The sequence below is a fragment of the Erpetoichthys calabaricus genome, chromosome 14 (assembly GCF_900747795.2).
Source record: "Erpetoichthys calabaricus chromosome 14, fErpCal1.3, whole genome shotgun sequence".
NCBI classification, from domain to species: Eukaryota; Metazoa; Chordata; class Cladistia; order Polypteriformes; family Polypteridae; genus Erpetoichthys; species Erpetoichthys calabaricus.
The window spans coordinates 48,191,033-48,202,181 of record NC_041407.2 but is presented as its reverse complement, the minus strand read 5'-3'; positions in this window follow the sequence as shown (position 1 = coordinate 48,202,181).

Here is an 11,149-nt window from a genome sequence, read left to right as displayed (position 1 = left end):
GCTAGAATGGAACATTTGGCCAGTCCAGCCTTTTTGTAATCTGAACTGATCCTTGGTTAGTAAGTGAGTCTCCTGTAGAAATACTATTTTAGCGTTTAAGCCTGTTAGGTGAGAGCATACTTTCTTTCTCTTTAATTCGTGATTCAGGCCTTTAACATTCCAGCTCACAAAGTTAACTGTCCTATCATGGAGACATTGATTCTGAGTTTTTAATGTCATTTATAGTTTTAATTGGTAATATGGCAGTTTTAATCTTAGTTTCAAGATTCCCCATGAGTTGTTGCATTTTAGCCTGTTGTTGCATTGATATTTATAATTATAAGGATTACAAGAATAGATTAGATATAACCTGCTCTCCTTCTCTCTCCCCTTTATCCCCCACCCCCCCATTTTGCCTCCCCACATGAGGCTAGATCCCACTTCGCGATGTTCCAGTCCTCTGACATACGAAGAGACAGAGCACGTCCAAAACAAAACAAACCCCACCCTGCAGCGGCGTTACAGAATTAAAACAGAGATATCTTTTACAGTTAAATCCTTAATACTATCTGCCGAAAATGTTCTCATTAACAATATTTAAGCTTGAAATAATCTTCAGCGCTTTTAAGTTAAGATATTAAGATTTAAAAAAAAAAACAACCCTGGGAATGATTTTAAAAACTAGTCTAGAATAAACCTGATAATTCCTACTGTAATAGTATAATGGTAATTATATAAATAGTAGAACAAGCAATAAACCAAGGGTATGAAGTTAAACAGTCTACTTTAAGGTATAGTAAAATAAAAAAAAATAAATAAATAAAATAAATAAATAAATAAAACGAATCCTACTTTAATCACTTCCACATTTTCACACTCACGTCTATAACTCTATAACTCTGATTAAAACATAAACATATAACATATAAAGTCCAGATAAAAAAAAAAAAAAAAAAAAAGAAAATAAGGGATGTATAATTATAATACCAGTCTCTTTAAACATGGATCCAGCGATCAGATCATAGGTCCTTCCCGTGCCTTGATAGAATACGGCTCTTTAATTTTAATTAACTTTCAAAAAAGTGTCGGAAACAGCTTCTTTAATTCTTTTTCAGCTTCTTCTTTGCTGAACAAAATATAATGTCGATCTTGAACTTCCACTTTCAGTTTGGCAGGATACAAGAGGCTGTATTTGATATCGGCTTCCCGTAGAATCCTTTTAATGTCGATGTAGGATCTGCGTTTTGCAGCTGTTGATGGTGAGAAGTCGGGAAAAATACGAATAAGATTATTTTCGAATATAATCTCTTGCTTGTGTCTGAGAAGTGCCATCACATCAAGCTTACATCTTAGTCGTTCGAAGCGGACAATAAAAGACCTAGGTTTAAAGGCGCTTGGTATCTTTGTGCGATAAGCCGTGGCTATCTCATTGTCGAGTTTAAAGTCATCTCCAATTATTTTAGACAGTAATTCTACTGCAAATTTCACTGGGCTTGAGCTTTCTCGTTTCTCAGGTATACCCTCAATTCTTATATTATTTCTTCTGCACCCATCCTCCAGGGCTGCAAGTCTGTCTCCAAGTTTTTTGCATTCCGAGTTCGCAGCTGTGGCTTTTTCATCGGCGTTAGATGCCAGTTGTTCCGCTGTTTCCACTCGAGCCGTGAGTCCCTGCTTAACATCTTCCAGCTGATCTGAAACGTCATTAATATGATCATCACGCCTTTTCAGTTTGGAATTAGTTTCTTCAATGTGTTCCACTAATTTCTCCAACATGCCTTTAAAGTTCACGTCGAAACGTTTAAATAGACGCGTTTCCTTATCTTTGTTATCCTTCTTGAGCTCAATGGCCACCTTCTTAAGATCATTTGTGTTATCTTTCTTAAGCTCATTCATGGCCGTAACCATGGCAGTTGACTGTGTAGCGATCATCACTTTCTGTGTAGCGATCATCTCTTTCAGTTCGGACAGTTCGCTTTGGCTTTCGTGCTCCGCAAGTGAAAATGCAGCTCCTGTTACAGGCTCGCGATGAGTAGATGAGAGCACGTCCTGCAGAGCCCTTTCTAGTCTCGAATGATCCTCAGAAATCGGCGATCCCTCGCGACCTGTATCACTTGCGCCTTCGCTCCCATTTTCACTCTCGACTGGAGATGATACAATGGAGCGGGGTCCCAGGAATTCTGCGCACTCTTCTGCCTGTTCCAGGTCAGTCTCCGTGAGGCCATACCTTACACTTGCACTCAGGCCGGAAGTCTGTCCAGACTTTGATGCAGCTTTAAGTTTCTTTTCCGGTTCCTTCTGACTTTTCTTCTTGTTACTCATGCTTGTATATTGTAGTGGAAGTTCCTTGGTCGGGTTAAATACAGGATACCTCTAAATAATATGAAATACGTGGGAAAATAAAGCCGCTGCTAGCGGAGCTCTGCTTCAGACGTCCATCTCCTATAAATGGACGAAACGATTCCCTGCGCTTGCTTTTTTAGTATATTTTATTCACACAAATCTCCAGAACTCATTCCGCTCCATCTGAACATATCAGATGTAGCCCCTCCAGCATTAAAGAGAATCTGAAATAGGTGGTTTAAGCAAGATTTCTACAATACATAATCTCACCGTAACTCGTCATGAGATGTGATAGTTGTTTTCATTTAAAAAGCGACTGAGGAGTTCTTTATCCTCGCTGCAGATCTTCATCCTTGCCATCCTTGGATGAGCTGTTCCTCCAATACTGTGTGCGATAGCACTAGTGATCACAGTGTTACGAACCTAGTACAGGAATATTTAATATCCCAATTTAGGTTCCTTAAAGTCTCTTACACTCACAGTTGTTGTAGATGTAAGGTGGCCTTCGGATCCTCAGTGATCCCCATGTGACAATTAGCAATTATGATGAGATGAAGCTTAGGGCAGTGATGATAGCAAAATATCCTCAATTTTAAAATTTATTTTAAAAATAGTGACTTATAAGTAGTAAGCCAGAGGCAAACTCTTAACTTTCCTAATTTAAAACAATAAAATAAGAAAAAAGTGGGTGCTTCTGTAAAATGGCTGCCTCATGGTGCTATGCCTGGAAGTTATAGTACTGCTTACTTGAGTGCAAGTAGGGAACTTAACTGACTTACTGGCAGGATGGCCAAACATTTAGTGATTCTGCCAAAATCATGTGAAGGACTTAAAGTTTATCTTATCACTGCTTCCTGAAATGTGAATTAGCATGTCAGAAGAGTGTAAGAGATGCTATTCATGACAGCATAGGAAAATAATGATCCCATAAACCTTGTTTATTAACAAAAAGAATTATCTTCTTATAAAGAAACATAATCATTTTTCTTTAATTAACTTTAATCATTGCAGCCCTTCAGGAACTGAGTCTAATATGACACCATGGTGTCCTAGAAATTAGCAGGGCCACAGACCCCAATTCAATTCCCGATCTGGTAATTATGTGATACTCCTCATGTAGTTTTAGATTTCCTCTCACATTCTGAAGATGCAGATTTCAGGTACTGCAAATTGGCAGCTTGAAAGTGGCCCTTATCACATACACGCGCATCAGAGGCGGTCAATGGACTTGACTAAAAGTGTTGTTACACCGGATCAAGGATAAGCAATGTGCACTAATGCCTTTTCTCCTTCTTCCACGGATCCTCAAAAGGGAAATCAACCTAACACCTCTACAGGCTCCAGTTCCTACCCCACGTCTGATGTCATTTCAGCGTGCGGCCCACCCGACCCACCTCTTCCTGCCCTTCCTCTATAAAACAGTGTTAACCTCTCTGTTATTTTAGTTTTGTGTGGGACTCAATCTATGAATACTACTCTGATTGCTGTCATTGCTTTTCTGAATTACTTCAAGTATACAGGGTGGATCCCCAAATCTTTTCTTGCCTTATTTTGCCTCATTATACCCTGAACAAGTGATAGTTGATGTGCGTTAGTGTACATGGTGCCTTATATCTCATGCAGCTCTACTCATCTTCAGGCCTCTTATAGAATGAGTGTTCTGAATGAAGGGAGGGAAACTCTGTGTTTCTAAAGTACCAAACAAAATGGGTCAGTTAACTAAGTGTGCTTCAATGTTTACACGTAGAGGTAATGTACAATAAAAAAATGAAATGTTTAGATGGTAACTGGTTTCTTTAGAATCAGTCTGAAAGACATAACCCTCTATCTGAATAAATCTGCTGTCCTTTAACAAATTCCATTCTCCTTAATAAGTGGTTCCCATCCTTAGTAATACACTGCAGCCCTAGCCATGGTAGGTTCCTGTTTAACATCAAGTATTTTCCAGAAGAGACCCAGAGCTGCTTGATCTTGTACTGGACTGAGCAAATTCAAAAATAGATGGATGGATAGTACCTATTCTGCAGTTCCTGTCCTCACTATAAATACCTGTTTTTAATGGCATGTGTATAGTTTTGACTATTTACTTCTCATTCTTTCTTACATAAACTGACAGTTATATTCAGACTGCACTCCTCTTCCCAGTATCCTCCTTTTATAGTACAGAATAATTCCTGTAGTAAGCAAAACAAAATACTCAATGACTGGTGTCACAAGCGACATAGGTTGGTTAGCATCCCGGCTGGAATGGATGGCTTCATGTGCAATTGGGAAGCCATTATTAGGGAAGGATGTGGATGAACAATCATCCCTGCCAAGTTTGTTGTTGGTATCATTCTTAGCCGGGTGGCCATAATAATGGAAGGCCAAAAGGAGACAACTTCCTGGGGGTCATGTGTTCCACCTTTACATATGATGGCAGAATCCTTCCGGTGGAAATCCCATTGGTACACCAGCAATGCATATTCAGGAGATGTAGCCATGAGAGAGAGCCTTGTTGGAGTAATTGAGGGATGTCAGGGGGATCTGCAGTGGAACATTGTCCCTACATTAGGGGGCTTCTTCCTGACCAGAAAGTGCTTCCATCATGCAAAGTGGGGGCACCAGAGGTACTTCCGGGTCCAGCATAAAAGGAACCGCATCACCTACATCTAGGAATTGGAGTTGGGAGGAGGAAGATAACATTCGCCTGGAGGAGTGAAAGAGGGAGTAGTAAAGATTGGAAGGAAGGAAGGAAGGAAGGAAGGAAGGAAGGAAGGAAGGAAGGAAGGAAGGAAGGAAGGATGGATTGTAATGTTCTGATTGGAGAAATGAGCCATGGAAAGATACTTGGAATGGTTTTGGAGTTCAATGGTGCACCCTACAGGCCACACTAGTTATCAAGAAGTGACTGCGTTTTGCACTTTAAATGCTTTTGAAGTCAGTACTTGAACTATGTTAATAAGAGAAATGGAGAATAAATTGTCGACATGTACACAGTGCACTTCTACAAGCATATTTGTCTCCTATATGGTACTGCAATAGCTACACTGGACATACTTAATTCAATAAACAACATTAAGAACAATTAATCTCAAGATTACCTTTACCTTACTACAACACATATGCTGGAACCATTTCTCTATGTCGTCCCATAAGGCAGAAATTTTGTGCTTTTATGAGCTCTCTGAAAATTTTTCAAAAATACAGAAAGCCTGTGTCTGCAGCTTGGTACTTGGGGCAGGAATCAGCCATGGAAAGTGCCTGCTTGTTTCACTAGATACATTCTTGTTTACTTATTTGTAACAAACCATCCATGACACTCTCAGACTGTGAAACTAAACCTATGTCCCTGAAGATTTCAGGCATGAAAGTTAGCTTTCACCATCAGACCACCCCATATGTGTAGTAAGTAACAAAACTGTATTTTAGCTTCTGCTCCTTTATTACCCACAGTACCCTTGCTGAACCTCTTTTCTGCTTGGGTGTTTGTGTCCTACAATGGACTAGTACAATGTCCACCAGGGTTACTTTCTCCCTTGCACTTAGTTCAGCTGGCATAGACACTGGCATTGGGCACAGATGTAACTTACTTCACTACATACACAATATAGGGATGCATTTCTATTTTGGTAATTGAGATTAATTAATGACACATTCCCAGTATCCTATTGTGCAACACGTGGTACTCCGCAGTTACTTGTTTCTAATTAATAGGATAAATAGTTATGTTTATGGCACTGTAATTGTGTACTTGTTATTAATGTGCCTGCGTAGGCAGGCACTATTAATTATTAGTAAAAAATAATTGAAGCTCCTGGATGGTATATCTGTGACCCTTTTGTTTAGAAAAGTTAAATTAACAAAGGGAAACTTGGATCTAGGATAATGTGTTCTCTTTAGTGTCTACTTTTTATTTACTTTTTCATTCTGGATATACTGTAAATTAGTATTTTTAATAAGATTATTTTTTTATTCTGTTCAGCCCACTTATTCAAATGAAAGGATGCAGGGAGATGATGATCTAGCAACAAGGCAGGGACCAATCCTGAATGGAGCACAGGCCCACAGCAGGGCACTTTAAATAATTTGGATTTGCCAGTCAATCTAACCAGCATACTGACAGAGAGTAAACCATCTAGTTCACAGTAAAGACTCTCCTCAGCCTACAGCGGTTTCTAGGCCTGATGTTAAAGAATTTATCTGACATATTTTTGTTTGACAGTTTGGGTTACAACTTTTACTATATAGAACAATGAAATAATAATATTAAACTATTAAATACAGAATATGTTTTTGGCACATCATTTGGGGTTGCGTCCTGCTTTGTTGTGAGAATATGTTCCTGCACCTTGTGACATTTATTTGGTGTTATGACTTAAGTAGTAAAGTCAGAAATATTTTTAAATAGAGATCAGAAGGTGAAACAGAATGAAAGTTTGTAACCAAATATCAGTCCTGTCTTTTATCAAAGTCCACTCGCAAACCACAAAGTGTAGTTCAACAAACTGAAATGAGAGGTTTCATAAATTCAAAACGTGCATGAAGCAAAACACATCACATGTAAAGTATTTCTATCCAGACTCAGATAATCAGGAAACATGTGGCCCCGATCATAATAAATTCTGTTCAGTGACCTCCAGTTGCCCTGTATAGCAACTTGGCAAACACTGCATGGAAGCAAAGTCAAAAATTGTGGCCTGCACAAGAAACAAAATGGTATTATGATAAGATTTAAAATAAACAAATATCTTTAAACAAACTTTAAACAAGTAATTTGTAATAATAAGTATTTGTAAAATTGCACATTTATTTTTTATGTGGTGGGAATAAGCTGTTGTACATTCACTCAGTAAGTATACCGATCAGCTATAACATTAAAACCACTGACAGATGACGTGAATAACATGGATTATCTCATTACAATGGCACCTTGTCAAGGGCTGGGATATATTAGGCATAAAGTGAACAGTTCATTCTTGAAGATGTGTTGGAAACAGGAAAAAAAGGGCAAGCATAAGGATCTGAGCAACTTTGACAAGGGTGAACGACAGAGACACAGCATCTCCAAAATCGTAGGCGTTGTGGGGTGTTCTCAGTATGCAGTGATTAATATCTACCAAAACCGGTCAAAGGAAGGACAAATGGTGAATTGGTTTCAGGGTCAGGGGCACCCAAGTCTCATTGATGTGTGTGAGAAGTGAAGGATAGCTTATCTGGTCTAATCCCACAGATGAGCTACTGTAGCACAAATTGCTGAAAAACATAATTCTGGCTATGAGAGAATGGTGTCAAAACACACCGTGTATCACACCTTGCTGCTTAAGGGGCTGTGTATCTGCAGACGGGTCAGAGTGCCCATGCTGACCCCTGTCCCCTGCCTGCAATGGGCACATGAGTGTCAGAATTGGACTCTGGAGCAATGCAAGAAGGTGGCCTGGTGTGATGAATCATGTTTTCTTTTAGATCATGTGGATGGCTGTTTTTTGTTTGTGTTGTTTACCTGGGGAAGAGACGGCAGCAGGATGCACTATGGGAAGAATTCAAGCCGACGGAGGAAGTGTGATGCTCTGGGCAATGTTTTGCTAGTAAACCTTGGCTCCTGGCATTCATATGGATGTTGCTTTGACACGTACTACCTATCTAAAGATTGTTGCAGACCACATACACCCTTTCATGGCAGCAGTATTCCCTGATGGCAGTGGCCTCTTTTAGCAGCATGATGCACCTTGCAACACTGCAAAAAATATTCAGGAATGGCTTGAGGAACATGAAAAAGAATTCAGTGTGTTTACTTGGCTTCCAAATTTCCCAGATCTCAATGCAAGTGAACTTCTTTGGGAGGTTTTGAAAAAACAAGTCTGATCCACGATGGCCCCTCCTTAGAACTTATGGGATGTAAAGGATCTGCTGGTAACGTCTTGGTGTCAGATACCTCAGGACACCTTCAGGGGTCTGGTACAATCCATTCCTCTGTGGGTCAGAGCTGTTTTGGCTGCAGCAGGGGGCCTTACACAATTTTGGGCAGGTGGTTTTAATGTTGTGGCTGATCGGTGAACATAAATAAATAAATAAATAAACAACTAGGTTCAATTTTTAGTCATAATTAAAAGGGCTTAGCCTAAGTAAGACAAAATGTAAATTCAGACACCATATGACAATTTAAAAAGCTAAATTTTAAAAGCTGAACAACACTAGGCTATTTTAAATAAACAACCGCCATATATGTAATGCATCTAATTCAGTAATATCTTTTTGTGTATCAAATTTAAAAAGGGGAAATGAAGTGAACTTAGATGAGATGTGAGATGTTATTCACTAGCATGGCCTATTCTTGTGCCACTGGAAAAAAGATTCCCAGGGTACTCTGTATTAGGCCTGGTTCTATTTCACTGAACCTTCTGGACCTCTTTTGCTAGCAATGCTGATCTGTCCCTGACTCTTCTACAGGTGCATTAAAGAAAAAAATGAAAACAGTACCATCATGTCACACATGATCCTTTAAAGAGGATTTCATTAAATATTTTGAAGTATTAACCTGACTTTTTAGTATTATGAATATTAACCAATACATGTTTACTTTAAATAGCTTACCTGGTTTTATATTGTAAAATAACATTCACTCTACACTCGGACTAATAAGATTTTTTTTAAATGACACACTATGTACTGAGGGATACGTGAGGAGCAAATATTGTAGGAATAGACAATTCTGAGCAAAACCTGCTTCTGGACTAGGATTTTTTGATACCTATCTGTCTTGGCCACCTCTCTGTCATCTCTCATTACCATCTCTCAAGCCATTAAGAATGCAAACAGAATGTTAGGTTATATATCATGATGTGTGGAGGACAAGTCCAAGGAGGTTATGCTCAAGCTTTATAATGCACTGGTGAGGCGTCATCTGGAGTACTGTGCAGTTTTGGTCTCCAGGCTACAGAAAGGACACAGCAGTGCTGGAAAAAGTCCAGAGAAGAGCGACTAGGCTTATTCCAGGACTACAGGGATTGAATTATGAGGAAAGATTAGAAGAGCGGAGCCTTTACAGCTTAAGTAAAAGAAGATTAAGAGGTGACATGATTGAAGTGTTTAAGTTTATGAAGGGAATTAGTACAGTGGATCGAAACTGTTATTTTAAAATGAGTTAATCAAGAATATGGGGACACAGTTGGAAACTTGTTAAGGGTAAATTTCGCACAAACATTAGGAAGTTTTTCTTTACACAAAAAAACGATAGACACTTGGAATAAGCTACCAAGTAGTGTGGTGGACAGTAAGACTTTAGGGACTTTCAAAACTCGACTTGATGTATTTTTGGAAGAAATAAGTGGATAGGACTGGCAAGCTTTGTTGGGCTGAATGGCCTGTTCTTGTCTAGATTGTTCTAATGTTCTAAATTTCGTTTTGTCAGTGAGGGTGCTTTTCATCTTTTGATTTATGTTCCTCGGTTATGGATGGCCAATACATTTTCATCCTGACATCACTTCTAGACCAAGTGTTGGACGAACTTCAGCAATCGGCGCTCTTTGGTTAAGGGGTCACTATATCTGAACTCCCTCTAGTGGCTTCTAATGGCCTTGCACCCTTGAGTACCACTTAGTCTTAAAAGGACCATCTCTCCAAGGTAATTCTTGGACTGCCTATTTTCTTGAAGAAACGACAGTCATTTTTCAAAAGAAAGGACATGAACAGTGTTGAAGTGCTGCCAGTTATTCCATAACAATAGTTCTAAATTTAATTAATGGACAGATATTTTCAGGCTCTATTTACGTTTATTTGTTAAATTGCTTTTTCAGCTTACCTTCAGTTATTGTCTGTTTTAACAAATATGTATCTACTGTATATTTATACTCTTTATTAGTCTTCTTCTTCTTCATCTTTTCCCACTCCATGTGGGGTCAATGATTTATATATTTTTGGCATGATGCCTTTCCTGACACCAACCCTTGTCACAGCGCTCTATGTGTGCCCTCAGTGAAAAAACGAAACTAAATTCAATTAAATTAAAATAACATTGTTTTCATTTTTAGATGGTCAGGCACCTTGCATCCCCTGGCAATGTGGGAGAATATTGGTAATTATTTCACTTGCTTGGCATGTTTATAGGACCTTATTCATAATGGCGGGGTATTTTGTCTATCCTGGTCTGTTCTTTTTTCCATGTATTTTTTCTTACATCAGGCAACTCAGTTCTTGCTTGCTTTCAGTTCATTTTCATCTTTTCTTGAGTCATTCAGCTAATAATTCCACCAGACGCACACATTCCTTCGACATATCCTTATGCACACCATGTGAACACTGCCTTATCCAGTGAGCTGTCATTTCCTGTTTTGAGTCACTGTCACTGAAGAACTTCGGTAGAATTAACAACTGTGTTCGGTGTTCTTCCAGACGGACTTGAAGTGGAGAAGGACAAGCAAACGTGATTGTATTCACTACACTTTTGGCACGCAGACTTATTTTGTTAAATTGGAAGAATCCTAACTCTCCTCTGATAAGTCAGTGGGAAACTGATGTTTTATATTATTTGAAATTGGAAAAAATCAAATTCTCAGTTAGAGGATCTGTACAGAATTTTTTCAAAACCTGGCAGGATCTAATCAATATTATTTTAGAATAACAGAAATAACTATTACCGCATTTGTTTTCCTTCTCCATTTTTCATTTACCTATGTATTTCTTCCTTTCTTTTGTTTATTGTTGCCTTATTAAAAAGCCCTAAGCAATTCTCCTTTGGCTAAGCTCTCCTTCTCAGGGGTGGGGTTTGATTTGTCTTCAATTTTTTTTTTTTGTTATAAATTGATCTTTTTGTATGGAATGATTACAATAAAATTAATAAATAAAATAAAAT